General features: G+C 35.7%; 1 long non-coding RNA gene across 1 annotated transcript in view; it reads left to right on the forward strand.

Moving 5' to 3' along the window:
• LOC136842492 (uncharacterized) overlaps positions 1-22,840 on the forward strand; it is a 404,522-nt gene extending 381,682 nt beyond the window's left edge. The window contains exon 5 of the long non-coding RNA XR_010854235.1: positions 22,783-22,840. This is a non-coding gene — a long non-coding RNA (uncharacterized lncRNA). The remainder of the gene's footprint in view (positions 1-22,782) is intronic.
• The last annotated feature ends 235 nt before the right edge of the window (positions 22,841-23,075 follow it).

A 23,075-nucleotide genomic window follows, 5' to 3' on the forward strand; every position in this document is an offset into this window, starting at 1 on the left:
CGCACGAATGGAGACCAAAGAAATATGATGATTTGTTTCCTGACCGCAAAAATTATTTGCATATATACGATCTTTCCTTTTCCCATTCGCTTTTATAGTCTCTTCTTCGATGCTCTCAGTGTTGCGTTCGAGATTTTTTTTTTTTTTTTTTTGAGCTCCTCTTTCTCGGTGAAATATTTCCCCCGTGTGATCTGAGAATTTCTTGAGTTCTCCTTATTTTTTCCAGCATATTTGAGCTTTCTGAGATTTCATTTGAAGCTGGCTTCTCAGAATATTTCTTTCGGCATAAAAAAGGGGATTTTTTTGTTGGATTTTTGTGCTTGTCCTATTGCAAAGCTTATTAATTTTTATTATTTTTTTCGAATTTTCAGATGTCTTTCCGTCACATTAATTGCTGATTATATAGAAATAGACAAAGTGTTGATAGCTTCTGAATATGACATTCTTTTCTTTGTTGTATCAGGCGGAAGATGCTGTACATTTCGATTAGTTGGAGGTTATATGACATAAGATATTTGATTTTTTTTTTTAACTTCACTTTAATGAGGATTTAATTTACTTTTTTGTTGTCCTAGATTACTGCAGCAGTGGGAAAGAATGTATGAAGTAGAGCATTATATTTCGAAGCAGCCGCCAGGGCTCTGGATGTGTTAGTAATAATGACTACTACTGCATTAAAATAAAAACAAAAAATAGAATAATACTAGTAGTAATGCTGCATAGCAATAATGTTGATAATAGTCAATAATTGATCATCTCAGCAAGAACAACAACCGTATAATAATCATCATCATCATCGTCGTAATTAAAAAAATACTCATGGTAGCATGAATCTTCAAATGGAGAAACAGATCGACAGTTATGTAAATGTACATATATTTAACGATAGATCTGCACAGATCGATCTTTAAATATATGTACATTTACATAACTGTGGATTTGTTTCTCCAATAATAATAATAATAATAATAATAATAATAATAATAAGAGAAGTTACTACAAAATCGTAACAACAAAAACCTCAACCAAAATATAGCTTATAAGTAAAAGAAAAAAAAAAGTGGCAGCTTCCAACTCCAGCCTGGCAGAATTTGATTAAATCTTCCTCCCGACTTTTAGGTCTATAACGGAAATGCATTCTCGAATATGACTTGCGGAATCAAGAGTCGAGGAGGGAATTTCGAGACGAAGTGCGGAAACGAACACGACATTTCTACTCGTTCCGCTGGTTCTGCTTCCTCTTTCCTGTTTCCGTTACTTCCTCTCCCTTCCTCTTCCCTTTAATTCCTCTTCGGCCTCGACTCTTTCAGTCTCTCTTTCTGCTTTTTCTTCGTTCCAGACAGCCGAGTCATAATGCCCATACCCCTCCCTCCCTATAAGAATTTCGATACCTATTCCCCTACCTGGCCCCCCACCCCCGGTTAAAAATCCCATTACCTTGCCCTTCCTCCGAAGAAGACTCCCAGGAACCTTCCTCTTCCCGCGCAAAAGAGATTCTCAATGCCCTCACCCCGTCCCAAGCGAAAAATTCTCGTTTCTCTCGAACCTCGCAAACCACCAGACAGTTCATTAAAGTCAAAAGGTCTGAAATGGACTTAGTCTCTACTCTGGTGGAAAACAAAGTAGAGGAGGAAGGAGGAGAGGAACAAATAGAAACAAAAAGGACGGTGGGAGAAAAATGCATCTATTTATTTATCCGAAATTCTCCGACGAGGTTTTTGCCGTAATGAAATAGCGCTCCTTCGAAGTAAGTCAGTCGCCCTCGGTCCCAGGAGAGCCAGCGTGAAGAGGGTCCTCAGAGGGACGCCTAAATCAGGACCAAAGTCCGTTTTGACAGAAAATCACTGGGGCAAATCTTTCCTCTCGAACGGTGGTCAAGTGGGTTGGCCAGGTCGCCCACGAGGGTCCCTCAAACATTTCCAAAGCCTTTTTCCTACACTTATTTTCTCCTCGTGGACTTTTTTTTTATTTTACTTTTTCCTTGTGAAATGCATTTCTTAGACGTGCATAATGCTACTTGCAAACGAGGTTTTCCTTTTAATCTATATGTGTGTATGCATATATTTTGCTAATAAGTGTACACCCTTCCATTAAGCAGTTGTGTTTTATATTTCTGGGATTTAAACAAATATGATTATAATTTCATAATTTCTTTACACATCAAGCAAATCATTAGAGAATTTCAAATAATTAAGCATATTAGTATGAATTATGCTGTCCGTTCAAAAATTCAGAATGTCGTTTGTATCAGCTCTTTCTGACATCTACTTTCAATACAAAAATTACAATAATTAGTTTTCCCAAAATAATGAAAATACGCTAGTCAGTGACAATTTGGAATCTAAACAAGAAACTAGCTTGAAATGAGGACGAGATTTAAGGCCTAAACCTAGAGAAAGCACATGGATAGAATGTATAGTAAATTCAGTTTTGGAGGGGAAAGAAATTCTTACACTTACAGAAATGTCACAAGTGCATCGAGTGCAGTATTCCTCAGGTCTACACGAAGTTAGACAGGGAACAGAAATAGGTCTAGCCAAAGTATACACTACCCCTATTCAAATTGTAGAGAAGGAAACTATGGCATCGATTAATAAAGAGAATGAAAATTCAGCTCATGAAACAGAACTGAGAAGAGTAAAATTTTAAGGGACTTGAAAGAAATTAGAGAAGATCATGCTAGAGAGAAACTTACAGATCTCCTGAGTGACTGTAAGGACATAGTTGCCATAGATGGAGAAATACTTGGCAATACAGATGAGGTAACCTATAGAATAGATATTCCACAAAATACCAAACCAATCTATATACCTGCTTATAGAGTCGCACATTCCCTGAAGGAGATTATTGAAAGAGAAGTTCAAAAAATGGAAAGGGAAGGAACAATGGACCCTTCTAAAGCCCCATAGTTTTCCACTTTTTGTTATTTCAAATATATATATATATATATATATATATATATATATATATATATATATATATATATGATGAAAATAAGAAGGCCATAAAACACTATTTAAAGTTGAAACCTATATTTATGGACAGGTGGAAAGTTACAATGGTATATATACAAAAACATGAAGGTGTGGCCTTAGGCCTCCGATGTTAAGGAGGTGGCGTTTCTTAAGAAGGAGAGATTGACCAAATTCCTAGTGGTTTTTGGCCTCATTAGCTCCCGTTTGGCGATGAATCTGGCGGTCGCGTTTCTTGGGTCATCTTCTTCAAAGGGGTGCGAGGATTAAGGTGTCAATGGCGTCCGATTTCCAATGTCCTCCTGACAGGTTCATATTGTTGGTTTGATTGATGATAGCAGATTCCAGCATCTTTCTTTTGTACGGACAGCTACTCTTGATGGAATCTGCTGTCATCAATCAAACCAACAATATGAAGGTCAGGAATTGGAAATGGACCCTTCTCGCACCCTTTGAAGAAGATGACCTAAGAAACGCGACCGCCAGATCCATCGCCCTTGGTTTTCTTCATGTTTTTGTTGGCTTTTTATGTTATAAAGTGAACAGGGGCACATATAAAACATATATATATATATATCAATATAAATATATATATATATATATATTATATAAAATATATTATATATATATATATATATATATATATATATATATATATATATATATATATATATATATATATTATATATATATATATATATATATATATATATATATATATATATATATATATATATATATATATATATATATATATATATATATATATATATATATATATATATATACTGTATATATATATTTATATATATATATATATATATATATATATATATATATATATATATATATATATATATATATATATACATTTTATATATGAACGTTTTTAAATAATTTTTTTATTAAAATTAACTCAAAAGTAAAAAAATAAATCTTTTGAGACACACCAGGATTTTCTTACAATTAATCATGTCTACAAAAGTAAAATCGCAGGCGGCAAACATGGAAGGAATATGCTACAAGCTATGAGAAAAATTTATTTCTTGTAGCAATTCTTTTCGTGTTTAGCGCTCACACTTTTATTTTTGTAGACATGATTAATTGTAAGAAAATCTTGGTGCGTCTCAAAAGATTTGTTTTTCACTTTTTAGTTCATTTTAATAAAAGCGTTTAAAAAAATTTTTTTGTATTTTCTTTATTTTATACTTTTTAGTTTTGACAAAAACTGTAACCGATTTATGATTGTAGCTAACGAAGTTGATATCCTGTCGAGCCAAAGAAGGTTTGACAAATTTGAAGAGTTGTTTACCGAGTCAAAGAAATTGTGGAAAATCCGAAGAGTTTCATACAAATCCTGAGATACTGGGAGAGGTCACTGTAGGGTCAGTAGAGGTCACTGCTGACGTACTGATCATGTAAGGTTGTATTGCCTTGTATTGTCACCAGAACTGAGTAACCATGCAAAATTTCAAGTCCATCGGACGAAGGGAACAGGTCGAAAATTGAGTTACAAAATTTGAGGACAGACAGACAGACGGAGAAGTCAAGGTAAATAAAAGCATGTTAAACGGACAATACTTATAGGGTGGTCGTCGGTTTCCGAAGGCTTAACAAGATAACAGAAACCGATCCCTATCCAATGCCGTCCATGAGAGCTCTTATCACATCCATTGGATCCAAAAAATATTTTACCACAATGATCTGCTACAAGGATTTCTAGAAATCCCTTTGGATGAAGAAAGTATACCACTAACTGCATTTTCCACCAGTAATGGTGGATATCAGTACATAAGAATGTCTTTTATCTAAAGCCAAGCCCAGTGACATTTGTGAGGTTAATAAATAAGGTTCCAGGTGGATTCCTAGGCAAAGGTGTACATTATTACGTATATGTTGCAATTCTTACTTTAATTAGTTGGTTTTCTAGCAAAATTTCCAGGTTTACGTGCATTAACTTCTAATTTTCTTTTTCTTTGACTGCAAGGGGAATATTTAGGAAACAAAGAAATGTAGAGTAAATTTATGAAATGTAATTTTATAATTTCAGGAAAACTTTTCAAAAAGAAAGAAATAATGTTGAAAATAATCGTCATGAGTCTGCAAGGTAAACAAATGTAAACTTTGACTGGTGTAATTAACACAGTCAATACAAGAAGTTTAAGCATGGATAAGGGACAGGTGAACTTGTTAGATGAATATACTGGAACAGAAGTTGAATACGAAGGCATAAAAGATCTTAATAATCAATGAGGAAGTCTGTTTAAGGAACTAAAAAGATAAACACATCCCTAGAACAAAACCCAAAGTTAAGCAATCCAGATACAGAAACCTTGTTAGGCAAGGGTAACAGATACACTTCAAGGAATAGAAGAATTGTACGTGCCATAACAAACAGGCGCTAATAGAGAACTACCTATAGCTGCTATTATTTCAGGAGGTTTGTCAGTAATATTTGGAATTTCTGACCAAATTCAACTGGTATCTCTTCAAGGGAAAATTTCCTCGTTACAAGAGGAAGTGGAAGGGATAATTATGGAAATGCTAGGCATCAAAACAAATACAAGAAATACACAACAGCTCCTAGCAGAACTGAAGAACAAAGAAATGTTAAGATAAATATTAGATTATTGTTGAAAGGAAACCCCAAATTGTACCCAGACCATGAATTAAATTTTATATATATATATATGTATGTCTGTATGTAAGTATACATACATACACACATACATATATATAGACAGTATATGTATATACAGTATATATACGAAATTTTTATCACACCGTGGTTTATATACAATCATGAAGCTACAAATGTCGTTTCATACAATTCACATATACGTATTTCCTGCTTAAAGGTGATGGCTTCTTGAGTGAATACAAATACCAGTTACACCATGACTATTTCTGCACCTGTTGGGTCCAAACCATCGATAAACGTAACCCGAGTAAGCTTCTACTGTAGACTCATGCATGTTAACAAATGTTACTACACATAGCAGCATGGAACGTCCTTCCTTCCTACCCCTGGACCTCTCCACTGTATTACGCTCTCCGATTGACGGGGTGTTCCGTCCCCCTTTCATGTCACGTCCAGACAACATCGTAGTAAACCTACCTCCAACGTTGTCTGCCTGGAGTAACGTTTCAAGAAAGTCTGTTAGAATGTGCGTTTCGGCTGGGTGGGCTGACTCCAGAGTTCCACGCCTGGCTTTCAACACTACCACACGTATGCAAGGTCCCATGCTGGCATAAAACCATTATTTATCTAAATTTTATATGCATCACCAGATTTTTTGCCGTGGTCTTGCATAACCACCACAGACTCAACTTTAATTGCTTCTTCCCCACATGCTCGTTGTTTAAAGGATCCTAGCCTCTACCAACTTCATTTAACATGTCACTTACCTCTATAAAGCTGAAACTGGAAATCCACTTATTATCACCCAAAATTCTAAGTAACCGTAAACAACTTTCACGTGTGTAATAAATCAAGCCTTTCCCAGTGTAATCATATAACTTGTTTTTCCACTGCTTAAACGATTGGCAGACTTTTTACGTTTATTCTACAACGACTCCATTGTCTAATCTTGTGCATTTCGGCTCTTTCAGGCATGAAATAATTTTTTTTCTCTCTCTTTGTAAACTGTGTAACTGTTTGCCTTCGATCTCCAGTAATTCAACTTTGCTCGTGTCTGGTACCCTGCAAGTCCAGGCCATAACAATCTCGTTAACATTCTTTAGCAGTGAGTAATGGACTCAGTCGAGTCTAATCTTGCACGTTTCTGTATTTTTAATCATCAAATTATTTTTCATTTGCTCATAAATTCACAAACTACTTTGCATTCGTTCTCCCGTCGAGTCAGTGGTACCCATGTCTGGTGCTCTTTAAAAATCAGGCTATAACATCCTCGTAAACAGTCGCCGAGGGGCTTGTACACCGTGACCTATCTCCGGCATCTAGAGACTCGGGATGCGGGGATGATCGTCCGGCGTATGAGAGGTCTTGGGGTGAGAGCCTTCGTTCACACTCTACGTGACACAGCAGTGCCAACAAAGCAAATATTCATCGTTGGGAGGCTACATTGGTTCAAAATCCGGTCAATGATCTTTAGAACCTTCCGTTTCACTGTGAGGCTATTCATCATTTTCTCCGGGCGCGTGTTAATTTCTTATATGCCTGAAGGCTTATGGAGTTTTTTTTTATGACTTTTTCAAAGTAAACAAGTAGCTTCTTTTTCATCCCCAGTGCTAAGAGGGTCGATAGAATTGGATATGATACTGATACCCACTATGCATTTTTTTTTTATAAATCGTACTATTTCTATAGTCTTTCTTAGTTTCTGATGGTATCATTTAACAGAAGATAAGGTACGTGGACTGTATAAATAGATTTTGTGTAAATGTCATTAAAAGTGTTCATCGGAACCTTTGCATATTAAATGAATAATAAGGAATATGTACTGAGAAAATGCGGTCTCCCTTCCAGAAGGTTATTCTTCTTTTCACGACTTCTTTCACATAAATGACTTAATTCAGGTGAGAAATGAACGTGCTTCCAAAGACACTCAACAAGCGTTATTTATGCTAACTCTCATAATACTGTGAAAATAACTACAAAAACACTAAAAACTGACGTTATCAAATGATAATTCAACTGAATTCTAATCGTTTGTGAACATGAGTATTGTCTATGTTAAATCGATGAGACTCAGAAAAAAATTCTTCCTGGACTTTGGAATGACTCGAGGTCATTGTTGCGCTCAAGTGAAGGACTCAAGCAGAAGGACTTAAAATTGAACTTTATTACTTCTAAGTTCTCATAATAGTAGCAGTATTAATAACAACATATGAAAATGCAAAATGACTTGTTTTTTATTTTTATAGTAATTATAAAATCGTTATTGTTAGTATTAGTATTAGTTTTAGTAATGCTTGCAGTATGAAAAACCGAACATTTTATGCGCTCATAATTTTTCTTTATTCGTTCCGAAACTTTTCTCGTTATCAAATTCCCATTTAGGTTTATTTCCAAAAGCAAGCCTAACTGCGAGTGGAAGTGAAGCCTTTTTGATGACGGCTTGTATATCGATCAGTCTGTCCCCCGACGACACATGTGTCGCAGAAGAAGAAGAAGAAGAAGAAGAAGAAGAAGAAGAAGAAGAGGAAAGAAGATTTAAGCTTACGACTCCCAAACATTTTATTGTCAAGAGTCGCGGTCGTTAAGTGCACTGCTGCGGGATTTGTTTCCCCGGGAATCGTCGTGTGCTTTTGTTCGTCCCGATATGTCCAGGTTTATTTTTATCGTCTCCCGCGAGTGTTTGTTTATTCCCTTCGCTGTCTAGCTGCATTTGGGGTGTGATTTTTACCTTCCCAGTACGGGGGTACATGTTAGAAATGAGAACTCGATGATGAATCCGTTGAAGCCGTGAAAGGGAAATGACGAAATTGTCGACGCGTAACGAGGACTCCTCTGCCAGATTAGATTTCAGTTTTATTGGACAAACTTAGATTTTCATCTTTTAGTTTGTCAGAAATATTAAATACTGTAAATAAGAAAAGACAAATTCATAACCAATTTCCGTTTTATTTGTCAAACTTAGATTTCCGTATTCTAGTTTGCCAAAACTGATAAATACTGTAAGTGAAAAATGATAAATTCATAGCCAAAACTAGCATAAGGTAATGGCATTGCTTTGAAGTAAAGTCATTATAATCATTGGAAAAACAAACCAGTTTGCAGTGTTTCATAGCAGTCATGACAAGTATCAACATACAATGATCTCAAGGACAGGAAATTATTAATACTTTCTGTCTCATGTTCCTTTAAATAATACAAGAATATACTTAATTCTCTTTGTGTATGTGTAAAAGGTTTCTCATAACAAACAAAGAAAATAAAATAGAGGGAGGTAATTATAGTATTTATTTAAATATTCTACCCTTGGGGTTGGGAGAGAGAGAAATTCAGAGGCAGAGAGAGTGCGGATTTCTGAATGAAGAGTTAAATAATCTACATCCCGGACATCTTAACTAAGTTACGCAGAGGGTGAGTGCAATAAATAAAAAAAAACGAATGAAAAAATGAATGAACAGCAAATGAACACGAGTAAGATTCATAAAAATCAACCAGCAAGGTCCCTTTGGAGGTGATAGGTCAAAGCAACCTTTCTTAATTCAAGTCTATTAGTGTTTTGACGTCCAAAAGACTTGAGCAGTTACAAGTCTAAATGAGTGGCAACATCCCATTCTCAGGGGTAACATGACAAGAGTTCAGCTTAATTAGGGAAATGGATGTGGTCAGAATCTGGGTAAGTGACACTAAAGAAATGTTTGACAGGTAGATGTATGGGAACCTTGAGAATCCTTGGGGTTGGTTGTGGGGCTAGCAACATCATCCAAAAATACACGCTTCGAACCGCAAGGATAACACGTTCTGGACAATCCCCCTTTAAAGAGCAAGTGAAATATATATATATATATATATATATATATATATATATATATATATATATATATATATATGTGTGTGTGTGTGTGTGTGTATTATATATATATATGTATATATATATATATATATATATATATATATATATATATATATATATATATATATATATATATATATATATATATATATATTTAGAGGTCTCTTTTTTCATAATGATAATTCATAATTAATATGTCAAAGTCCTCAACACATTTGGCATTTCGCAAAATAAGGTCTTCATTAATTTGCACACAGAGACTACCAGATTACATTGCATTAAAATAATTCTTTGCTGTTAAAACAACGCCGGGCTATTTATTCTACAAGAAAAACATTTATTCCAGACGGATTTAGCTCATAAATTAATTATAGCTATCAAATGAATAGAGTATGTTTTTGTGAGCGAAATATATCAAGTAAAATTTTTTAAGTTTGAAAAATATTTGGAAATGAAACGATAACAAAACTCACTTTTATGGGAAAGTAATTCTCTGACCAATTTCCAGTGTAAAATTTTTCGTTATTTATTGCATCAAAAATGTCCATATTAACACTGAATATTGGATGGATTCCTCGTACACGTGAGCACTTACGTATGTGTGTTTATAATTGCACACATGTATCATTATTATATACATGTATTATTATTATTATTATTATTATTATTATTATTATTATTATTATTATTATTATTATTATTATATGTGAGTTCTTGTATGTGTGCATTAATATTGTATAGGTGTATTACTATTATTAATATTATTATAATTTTAAAGATGTTTAACATGCCTCATTGAGTCACAATTTTGTATTGTTATAAGGCTCAACCGATTGATTTCTTTTAGATAAGGCTGAAATTCAGAGCACGACAGAAAGCTAAAATTAAGCTTGATGGGAAGAGCACACAGGGAACAGGTGAACATTCAGAGGGAGAACAGCGTAGCTTGAGGTCAGAGACGCTGCAGTAGAAAAAATACCAAAACAACTTTTTAAATTATAAGAAAAACACCTGGTGCTGCTTATAGAGTCCTGTGCAGAATGCAACGTAAGCAGTAAGGAAATAAAGATGAAGGTGAATATCATGGAAATATCCTTACTACTCTTGTGCTGTGTTTCAAACACTATTGCTTCTCAACTGACTGACCTACACTGAACATTATTCAGTGACTTCAGCTAATTCCATCGCTTCCATTATATGTCTCTCACATGAAATATTAGTAACATTAGTTACACTATGAGTCCAGTTTTTTTTTCTTGCTGAATCCGTTGCATATTTGTATATGCTATAAACCTAAATAAAATAGGTAGTTCCATACGAATGTGCCCTCATGCTGAAAAATACTAATTCAAAGGTTATACCCCTTAATACACCCCGCTACAGACTGCGTAACGCTGTTCCGGAAATAATGAGCTATTTCTCAAAACATGTATAGCCAAGTTGGCGACCTGGTGTCTCTAATGATACCCTCATTAGTCCCCTTCTACAGTATGATTTGCGAGATCCCATGAAGAACATAGGGCATGTCGCTACGCGGCCCTATAAATTATAGTGTCCGATACGTTAACGTTTCCTGTATAAGCAAATCATGCCTGATGGTAATGTCTTCGTCTCGGAGGTATAGTTTACGCTCGAAGACAGAAACAGAATTCATTGTAATTAGGGAGCCTGGTGATCGTTTGTTGTGATTTATAGTCTCTAGCTTGCACGCTTTGGGATTAATCACGCACATTACACACAAACATACAACACACACACACACACACACACACACACACACACACATACACACACACACACATATATATATATATATATATATATATATATATATATATATATATATATATATATATATATATATATATATATATATATATATGTTATGTATATATATATGTATGTATATATATCACATTACATGTATACACATACAGTACATACACACATACATACATATATATATATATATATATATATATATATATATATATATATATATATATATATATATATATATATAGAAATAAATCACACAATCACGTGTGGAATCAGAAATAAATTTTGAACAGAAATAGAAATATATATATATATATATATATATATATATATATATATATATATATATATATATATATATATATATATATATATATATATATATATATGGCCGCTGTTTGGGATATGTTTATCACACCAATTAGTGTCATTGTGGATGAACTCATTACTGTTAACAATTAAATGCCGCCATGTCGCTTTTGCGGCGTCCGCTTTCCATGTCGTACAATCTTCCATCCTTGAAAAGACTAAGGATGTGTCGCTTCCTTCTTGGTTAAGCCCCACTAAAATTCCTTCCGCCGTGTTTTTTTTATTTTTTTATTGAGCCTAGGATAGAAAAAGACATAGGCTACCCATTCCATCAGCCTTTCCATTCAAAAATTAAGGCAGAAATAGAATCGAGCTTCTTTGAATCCCAGTTTACTTACGTAGTGACTTTACTGCTTGTGCATGAACGGGCGCATATGTCAGTTCCAAGGCTTGGAAGTCCGATAAAGTTTATTCCTTTCCCCATTAACGACGTTATAAAAGCGACAGTAAATGAGAAAATGCGCACATCATTGGCTTCTAGAATTGCCTTGCGCCTATGACTCACGCCATACGGTACGAAACGACTTCCATAAATGCGGCAGTAAACATCCCGAAATCTGGGTCAGTGAATGAATAGGGAGCTGGAAAGGAAGAGAGATTACGCAGAGCAATGGCTGCCATGATGGAACAAGGCAAACGTCAGGAGTTGAAACCACGACTGCCATATTGAAACAAGGCTGACGATTCGAACCTGTCATTGTCGAACAAGGCGAACGTCAGGGGAGGGAATTCCTGTTATTCTGTTGTCTCCGGACTTTTCATTCGCATCTCTTTCTCTCCTTCGTTTCGTGCCTGGGTTCTGAATAATTGCACGGCCATCTAATATCGACCCAAGTTAATAGAGCTTTCGTGCATAGCTATCCGATACTGGCTTCAGCTAATGAAACCTTTTCCCTCTCGTCTTCTCAAATCTAATGCAAGTATGAGATGATAACACTTTTTCTTTGGCTCGAAATCTTTCGTAGGGTTCTTTGTCTTTCCTGAACTATTAAGTTTCACTATTTTATGAAGTTTCTCATAGGATTTAAGTATAGTAACGTAATTTTCAATTTCATGTCTAATTATTGATGATTTAGATACCATATAAAAATTTTTCTTCGGAGGTCTTTGACTATTGTGACATTTATGCATAATTTTCTTACTGTGTTGACCTTTTCTCCTTTTCACTCTATTCTTGTCATTTTTCTAATGTTTTTGCCAAGCTCCATGAAGTCTGCCATTTACCGAGAGGTAAGATAAACTGAATTCAAGCAGCAAAAACTCCATCATGAAAGAAGTTAAATAGATTATGTTACAATAAATACAAGGAAAAGTAACATATATTCATTTTCTTATATCATGACCGGAAATCTCTCCTTGCTTTGTTTTCTCTTCTCCTCCATTACCAATTAAAGGAAGGTTCCTTTGTATCTATTTAACTATTAACCCCCTCTTTATTATTTGTTTTTTATTTCACTGTCTTGCTGAGCATTTACCAATGGGAAGTCAATCATCCTTCTTGCTGGCGTCTTTGCAACGTAATCTTCTATATATATAAAAATGGACGTATGTATGTATATGTATGCGTGTGTGTATGTTCCACATACACTCTGAAATGCATTGAGCAATTTCAACCAAACTTGGTATACAACTGACTTACTATCTCGAAAAGAACTCTATGAAGGTAAGACATCACTAGCCCCAAAGGGCACCAAAGGGGGTGTGGTTGGAAGGGTTTCCCTAAAACGGGGCTGGTTCTGCCAGTGAAACGGGGCTGGTTATGCCCATAGACTTAGTACCTTTATGAATTTATCATACCTAATTTCGGTATACTGCATATTACTTACTATCTGGAAAAGAATACTGTGGGGGTAAGACACCAATGACACCAAAAGGGGTGGGGGTTGGGAAAGAAGTGACAGAGAGAGAATGAGAGGAAGAGAAAGTGAGAGAGAGAGAGAGTAGAGTGAGTGTCAGGGAGAAGAAGGAGGGAAAGAGACAGTGAGGGTTGGAGAGAGAGAGAGAGGGAGAGAGTGAGAGAAAGAAAGATGGAAAGGAAAAAGGAGAGAGAGAGAGAGAGAGAGAGAGAGAGAGAGAGAGAGAGAGAGAGAGAGAGAGAGAGTAGAAGGGGTGTTAGGGAGAAGAAAGATGGAAAGAGACAGGGGTGATTGGAGACAGACAGACAGACAGACAGACAGACAGACAGACAGAGAGGAATAGAGAGGGTGTTAGGGAGAAGAAAGATGGAAAGAGACAGGGGTGATTGGAGAGAGAGAGAGAGAGTAGAGGGGGTGTTATGGAGAAGAAAGAGAGAAAAGGTCAGGGAGGGTTGGAGAGGGAGAGAGAGTAGAGGGGGTGTTATGGAGAAGAAAGAGGGAAAGAGACAAAGAGGGTTGGAGGGAGAGAGAGAGAGGGGGATGAGAGAGTCAGAGAAAGAAAGATGGAAAGGAAGTGAGAGAGAGAGAGAGAGAGAGAGAGAGAGAGAGAGAGAGAGAGAGAGAGAGAGAGAAGGGGTGTTAGGGAGAAGAAAGATGGAAAGTGACAGGGATGGTTGGAGAGAGAGAGAGGGAGAGGAAGTGAGAGAGAGAGAGTAGAGGGGGGGTGATATGGAGAAAAAAGAGGGAAAAAGTCAGGAGGGTTGAGAGAGACAGAGAGATGAAGAAAGAGTGAAAGTGAGAGAGAGAGAGAGAGAGAGAGAGAGAGAGAGAGAGAGAGAGAGTTAGAGGAGGAGAAAGAGAGGGAAAGGAGGAGAGAGAGAGAGAGAGAGAGAGAGAGAGAGAGAGAGAGAGAGAGAGAGAGAGAGAGAGAGTTTATCGGTTGTCGTTCAGAGTTTTCCCAGGCAGCGCCAGGTTGTCAGCTAGTAGAAAATAAATAACTATACAAACAGCAATCCAAGCGGTATCCACAACAAACATATTCATACTGATAATTCCTCCTATTCCATTATTCCAAGGTCCGTCTCTCCACCGGCAAGGACTTGCAAAGGAAGGAAATCCTTCAACGTATTTTTCTCTCTTTATCCCAAAGTCGCTGATGCTGTCAGACAGCTTCCCGATATATTGTTTACATCCTCCGTCCAAGCAGTATTGCCATAAAGAACTGCTCTTACTTCTCAGCCTGGGCAATATTGCTAAAAAAGACACCTCCAGCTTTCGTTCCTTTCACCGTAAAATATTATTCCTTTTTTCATTTTTTAGACTAAACCATCATCTTTCTTTCGCTGGTTTTAATCTAAGGGTGGATTGGACCAAATTTTGTATATTTCCTTGAATATAAACCTCGCCTGTAAGTGTGCATCGTATATAAAACCTGAAAATACACCAAGGCGATGCAAGGATTTTCTTTCCATTTGTCGTGTGAATGGCTGATTGTTGTTTTTCTTGAGCTTCCTGAAGGTTGTTGTACCTTGCTTACTACACATCTTTAAAATTTTAAAGGTTTCCATTACTTGAAGTTTCATGCATCATGAACTGCTTGCTTGGATCTTATCGGGATTTTAATTTTTGTTTCTGGAGTCGAGCAGACAAAGAATTGGTTAATAAATGAACAACGAAATCTTGTAACGAAACCAAAGGCGCGTTTCTTCAATGTAACTATGCTTCATTTACCTCTTAATTTGTACTCATCAAAGGTAAATTGAACATCCTCATCACTTTGAAGTTCGCTTATCATACAACCCATACAAGCCATCAAAGACGTAAGCATAAGCACATGTAATGGTAAGTGGGCTCGAGATACCGGTTAATACGCAACCCTCTGCCAGTTTCTGATTTCGACAGAATATCTCGTCAATTATTATGCAAGAGACCCTGAAAGGAAACCTGCCAAGAAAATTATGAAGATGTGCTTCAAGAATGTTAGGAAATTTGAAGAAACCCCATTGGTATGATCGACTCGCTATGTTGCTTTTGGACTATCCAGACATTTTAAAGCACCGCTTTTCCAACATATATATATATATATATATATATATATATATATATATATATATATATATATATATATATATATATATATATACATATATATATATGTGTGTGTGTGTGTGTGTGTGTGTGTAAGTGTGTGTAATGTATATGTGCATGCATACATATACGTAACCTACACCCGAAGACACGAAAACTTCTTCAAGATCTTACATAAAACCTCAGAAAAACACTTGGATGGGCACATAAACTCCCCTTTCAGAAAGTGAGCATGAGTCAATCCACGAAAGACCCCATTAGCAGCGTCTTAGAATGAGCAAGAAAAACTCTTTTTAACTTCGGGGGAATCGAAACGCAAGTTCCACTCGTAATGAAGATGACCCGAGCAAGTTAGGGTTTCTTCTGGACGTTGTTCGATGTCCTTCGCTCTTATTGCGAAAGGAAAAATACAATCCAGACGGAGGGAAAGTGAATTCTTGCCGATGTGGGTTTGTTTGCAAGAGCAAATTGTGTATTTGAGAGTTCTGTTTTCATTTAGAATTTTTTTTTTTTTACTATTGGGGGTTCAGCGCACTCGAACATCCGTGAATTGTTGATTGATAGAATGAAAGATTTTGTACATAAAGCTGACGTCGGAAAAATTAGTAGTTTAGTCCATAAGTGATAATGTATATTTTCGTCCCATAACAGCTTTTTTTTTTTATCATAATAGCTGTGACCATTGTCATGATCATCCTCCTGTTTCACAAGCCTGGGGTCTCCGCTTTTGTAAAAGCATAAAAATCACAACACACATCATGACATAAGCACATGGATTAGTAGGATCTGTGGACTCAAATTTCCAAATGCAAAGCAAGAAAAATGGTTATATTAATTGATTACAGCCATGTAAAAGGTAGATAAAGTCGAGTAAAATATAAAGAAAATATCGCGTTGGTTCCTTCAACCTGTATCAGATATTTGTAACGCAAGTCTGCGTAATGTATCCTTTGTTGACAAGACGAAAACAAAGTTTTTAAGAATAATAAGGCTAGTCCTGGAAGAGTGCAGTCATTCTTCATGGTATATGCTGACATACTTCGGAGCACTATAATGTCTTCGGATAGAGAGCAAACTCGTCAGTACAAAACGACGGTACAAAGCAAAATGGAAGTGCTTACAGTGTTAAAAATGTCAACCATGCGTCCACCAACAGATGCCCATCTTTCCAGTATCATCTCTGTGTATTCTCCAGACTTCAGGTAAAGGATTAGGTACACAGACGGCATTAGTTTTTCAAAAGGATTTACTCAATAAAAGCTTTGCCTCTGAAATAAAATCTACTTCCATTTATGCCTGACTAAAGTAAAATATGGTGAATCAACAAGTATCCAGGCCTATAATAGGAGCTTTAGTTTTTACACATTATGGTCACGACCTAAATCTGCGCTAAATTTCTTTTGAAATCTTTGGTGTTAATGAATATCTGGAGGCCAACGTAAAGGGGTAAATGACAAAAGATAATATTATTAAGTAGCAAAAGTTCTGGAGATAAAAGCAACCATATTGTTGTTACGCCTTCTCTCTCTCTCTCTCTCTCTCTCTCTCTCTCTCTCTCTCTCTCTCTCTCTCTCTCTCTCTCTTCTTCTTCTTCTTCTTCTTCTTCTTCTTCTTCATTCACAAATTGACAAATAATGCAGATCTTTTGTATAATCTTCATGTTGCTCAGGTTTGCATACAGAAAGAAACATTTACAAACAACGAGAGAGAGAGAGAGAGAGAGAGAGAGAGAGAGAGAGAGAGAGAGAGAGAGAGAGAGAATTTGCGCAGGATTTGTAAGCCAATTAGTGTCTCTAGAGGGACGACTAACTCGACAAACTTCTCGACAGCAAACAAAGTTTTGAATGGCACCCAATACAAAAGAACTCTGCAAAACGCATACTTGTTAGTGCAAGAAAATATGAGACAACTGGCCACACAAAAAAAAAAAAACGAAAAGAAAAAGCAGAAAAAGAAATGAACAGCGTCCAGAGACAATGCAGACTCCCAAGAGAAGGAAGCAGCAGTCTCATTCCTTCGAGACGAACTGACTGCTGCAAAACAATGACGGAATGCCGGAAGAAAAGATTTCGCCGATTTTCCAAGTCGCAGAAATAGCAACGATGATTTTGCCGGTTTTATTTTTCCGTACTAGCAAACCGAACAAAGCGAAGCAGATACTCGTAATCCCACAAACTTCGTCTCTTGTATTTATATAATTATCCATTTGTTGATATAAACATATATATATATACATACATGCATACACACATACATATATATATATGCCTAAAAACACAACTATGCAGGTGATTTCATTATCAGCTGAAGCCGGAGGACATGTTTTCAAGGACACGATAAATACAATTGACTAGCATCATACGTCTGCTAGTCAATTGTATTTAGCTTAACTTCTTTCTGTGGTTAACTTCTTTCTTACGTCTGCTATTCAGTTGTATTTAGCTTAACTTCTTTCTGTGGTTAACTTCTTTCTTACGTCTGCTATTCAGTTGTATTTAGCTTAACTTCTTTCTGTGGTTAACTTCCTTCATACGTCTGCTAGTCAATTGTATTTAGCTTAACTTCTTTCTGTGGTTAACTTCTTTCATACGTCTGCTAGTCAATTGTATTTAGCTTAACTTCTTTCTGTGGTGGCTTCTTTCCATTTAGTTCCTTACTGTCTCACCTATAGATTGGTTGTGTTTTTATTTTTATTCGTTTTATTCTTACTCTGTAATATTTTGAATGTATTCTAAGACTGTACTTTTAATTGTTTTTATCTTTTCTTATGCGCAGCCCTGAGGATGTAATTCTGTAAATAATTATGAAACGTTGGCTATAAAATAAAAAAGACAGCCTATTGATGTGTGGTTTTCGACCGTCTTCCTCTGAATGTGTTTCCCTGTGCCCTGCATCACTATATATATATATATATATATATATATATATATATATATATATATATATATATATATATATATATATATATATATATATATATATGTGTGTGTGTGTGTGTGTGTGTGTGTGTGTGTATGTATGTATGTATGTATTTATATATTACCCTACATTCATACATATACTTAAAAATCACAAATATGCACATGATTTAATTATCAGCTGAAGCCGCAGGACATGTTTTGAAGGAAATGGTAACGGGTTCTAAACATTAGGAGTCCCTTCAAAATGATGATGATGATAAGGCTAGTTAAATCATTCCAGGAAATATGCTCCCCGTCAGAGATTACTAGAGGACTGGCAGAGGGGGTTAGAAATTATACTGCAAATAATTAAGAAGATATTAAGCTCTCCCAAAAGATGTTCATTCTCAAGATGTTCACCTGACCCCTTGATTTTGACTTCAAGCAAGCTTACTCTTGTGAGAGGAAATTTTAAAAAATAATTTTAGCGATCTTTTTCATTTTTGCGTGAAATCTTTGGAAAAAGAATTTTCTTCAGGCGAAGCAATCGGAAATCATAAGTTGTGGCAAATTTCTTTATCAGGAATTTAAATGCAATACTGAATTTGTCTCAACAAATGGGTAATATTCAGAACAGAACGCTTCGGATTCGTTTTCCCCTTTTATTTATGTTTCAAAATAGTCTAAAGATTTCAATATTTTAAGTACACGGAAACAGAAAGGTAAACACAAATGTCAGTGTGATCTGATATGGTCGTATATGCAACGTGAGCAAGCAAGATCTAATATTAATCTTATAATTCACTTTCACATTCACGAAGACTTTTCAAATGAACGATAAAATTAAGGCAATACAATTGCCAGTGATTATTTCTCATGAAAATACATGCAACCTTACATTAGAAAAAAATGCAGGAACAAGCAAATGTCCAAGGACTTTATGAAGGACTTATGATAGACCAGATGATAATGTGGGTCAGAGGACTAAAAGGGTTTTTCACATGAATGGCTACTTCTAGCTATTGTTGCACCAGTATTATCATGCATTACTTGCAACTCTCCAGCTGCTGCTTTTAGGCGCAAGGAGCAAGAGGGTTCTAAGACGACTGCCTGGATAGGCGAGCTAAAAATGAACCCTGCATTACTGCTTTAAGATACAACTTCAAAGATGGAAAGGGAAAGGAGAAAAAATACCAAGAAGGAACAAAACGAATAGAGAAACATATGTTTCGGTTTTCGGTTCATGCATGACTGTGGATGCATACTGAAATAGGGGTTTATATCAGTTTAAAAAATTAAGAGAAAAATTGAAAACTCATAAAATTTCTTAAAAGTGAGAGACATTTTAGAAAGCACCTATCACATCTAAACATACAGCATGAATTTCAAGTTTTTCAAAACAAAATCTAATATGATAAATAATGGAATCTATTATGGCTTATAGAAATTGCTTATAAACTCAAATACTGGGTATATCTTAATGCGGATGAGTTTTGGTCTTCCCTACTAATCCGTCCCGAAATTTGTTTAAAAAAAGCATTCAGATAAACAATATCAAAATCTCTGAAAAAACGCTGGGAAAAGGTTTAAACAAACAATGTCAAAATCTGAAAAAAAATATTCGCACGACTGCGGCATCAACATAAAAACTTTTATACTTAGTAAAATAATTGTCCAGACAAATGAAACTTAGTTATAAAATAGCAAAACCCAGTGTTATCCATTCGACCGTCTTTTGTTACTGACCTTGTAGCGTTGTGGACTTAGCAGTGCGGATCAAGAAGGCACCATTAACCTGATGCCACACAAAGGAAGAAAATGTTAGCATGAAACGCAAAGGTTTACTCTTATCGCGTATGAACATGAGGACAATAGAATGGAAGGCTAGCCCTGTTCAATCTGTAAATAAATGCACTAGGTAGTACTTATTAAAGATGCCAACTTCTGGAGTACCCGATACAACAGTTGAAAATTTGGTTACTATCGTAACAGCTTCAAAAAAAATAGTTCTGAACACTGACAACATCAAAGCAAATCCTCCCTTTATCATCCCATATAGTCCCAAAAATAAAAACCCAGAGATCCTCCGGTTCGAACGAAATCAAGACGATCACGATGATTGTAACTCGCTCAATTATCTCTAATGAGAACGAACTCAAATGGCGTTCTGAAGGCGGGACTGAAGATGAGGAGGATGGGAAAAAAGGAAGGGGAATGGCATTCTAGAGAGCAGAGGGTGTCTGAAACGAAAAATGACGTGTTATTTCCTTTCTATTAACTAGCGAAGGCGCCTGCTTCTCTGAGGGAGAATTTACCGTGGGCGTGGAAGATCTCTCTCGCCAGAGAGCAGGAAGAGACAGACAAATATAGAGAAATGCTTTGTGATTATGTACCTCGGAATGGAAAGACAGAGAAACATGACTGACAGATAATCAAATTTAGAAGCCGGCATGCGAAGAGAATTTTGGTGGTACATAAATAGACAGTTTTCTTTTTATTTTTTCGTCTTGGACTGCTAAGATAGAGAAACATGTTCGAAGGGTGAAAAACAGAGTAAAGACAGCGATAGGTATACAGAAACTTTATTTTGAATTTTCATCTTGGACTGGGAGGTACAAACATGACTGATAGATAAATCATCTTGTAAAGAAACATACAAAGAGCTAAACAATTTTCTCATGTTTGTATCGTAGACTAGTGAGTTGAAAAAACAATGTTGAGACATATGCATGAAGGTAAAGACAGAGTAATAAAAATTTCGATATGATTCTGCTTCTTGAACTGCAAGATGGGTAAACATGGTCGAGAGAGAAATAGATATACGGAGAGAGATAGAGAGAGATTCCCATCTTAACTCGAGAACGTCGTATCCCTCCCACACATTCTGATACTAAGGAATAAATGACACGATGACTATTACAACTCGACGTCCCAAGCAGCATCATCATTAGTAGTTTTCGTTTTTCTCCCCTTCCGAGGAAGAAGGATGAAAAGGGAACGCGCGCTGCGGTGCCTCTCCTTTTCACAACGGCGGAGTTTCATGCTCCACCGAACATCGCCTCCTCCCGGGGTTCCATTCCCAGAGCTCCAAACACAATGGACATCGGCTCTAAGCCGTGATAGGAAGGCAGAACAGCGTCGATGTTTGTTTGTGTTTCCATTCAATCTTCTTCCTCTTCAAAAATGTCCCGGTCTTTATTCTTCTGTCGTACGAAAGATACATCAGTATTTATTTTTTATTATATATATATTTTTTTTTGACATGCTAAATAACACATTTTTTGGATGATGTGAAATAGTAGATTTTATATATGTATATGTATATATATGTACATGTATATATATATATATACATATGTGTGTGTGTGTGTGTGTGTACTACACAATACCACAGGTGAACAAGTAAAGAGACTGGGTGTGTGTCCTGACTGGTTTCGACTTCATATTCTCTTGGAAATAAAGTCGAAACCGGTCAGGATCTACACCCAGCCGCTTATTTTTTTATCTGCCGTGATGTGATGAGCGAATCACGTGTTAATGTGATTTATATATATATATATATATATATATATATATATATATATATATATATATATATATATATATATATATATATATATATATATATATATATGTATATATACACATATATACATATAATATATATATTTGTGTGCATGTTTTGATAAAAGCTTATGTACGCATGCATGCGTACATTTCAAGAGAAGGTCATTATTTCTCTTGTTACTTTGAGCAGAAACAATATGTTTTTGTTCGGATGTCAGTTTGCTTCCATGTACTCGGGCTGTTTCCAACACGATTATTTTCACCCTCGGGTTAACGGGTCAAATCAACTTGAAAACATCCCCGGTGGCTACGGAGCAACGGCTTCTGTAACAAAGAGAAAGATTGTCGTTAGGTGATCGAACAAAGGTGTATTCTCAGAAACGAAGCCAGCATATCGCGGTTCTGTTATAGGCATTCCTTCTGGTGACAAACAAGTAATAACAATATGGCTTCTGTACGTTATAAAAGTGGTAAACAACATGACCATATATAATGATGATGAACTTAAAGTAGATTTATTTCTCACCATTGTTTAAGTCGAACAATATGATTTTATATCAGTATTCAACAATCTAGGTTGTGACTGTTTTTTTTTAAATACTACTACCACCACCTTAAAAGTATTCACTACCGATGTTATCGCTAACAGTAACTAGACGATTATTAACCACTTATATAGAATTATAAAGTTATCATTCTCTAAATAATAGTAGAAGATATTATTAGTAATTAAAAATTCCTTGTTTTTCTTTCCCTTTTACAGGTGTTTGGTTCCTATGAAAAAGATGCACCCGAAGAAAAAGGAAAAGAAGGTGAAGAAGGTAAGAAAGATAATGTTTTTTAATGAGGTTTTTCATCTTTACAACGGAGAGCCGCATATGTCATTAAAATCCTCCAGTTTGAAACATGAACTTCGTAGCGGAGACATAGTGGGCTGCCGCTTATATCCATTCCATATGAACATTGCATAATTTGGACGAAATAGTATAAAATCATATGAAATTTATAGTGAAGAATCATACGATTGTCAGTTGTAGTTTTTGTGCTTAGTTCGCG

Source organism: Macrobrachium rosenbergii, chromosome 10 (assembly GCF_040412425.1).
Source record: "Macrobrachium rosenbergii isolate ZJJX-2024 chromosome 10, ASM4041242v1, whole genome shotgun sequence".
Lineage (NCBI taxonomy): Eukaryota > Metazoa > Arthropoda > Malacostraca > Decapoda > Palaemonidae > Macrobrachium > Macrobrachium rosenbergii.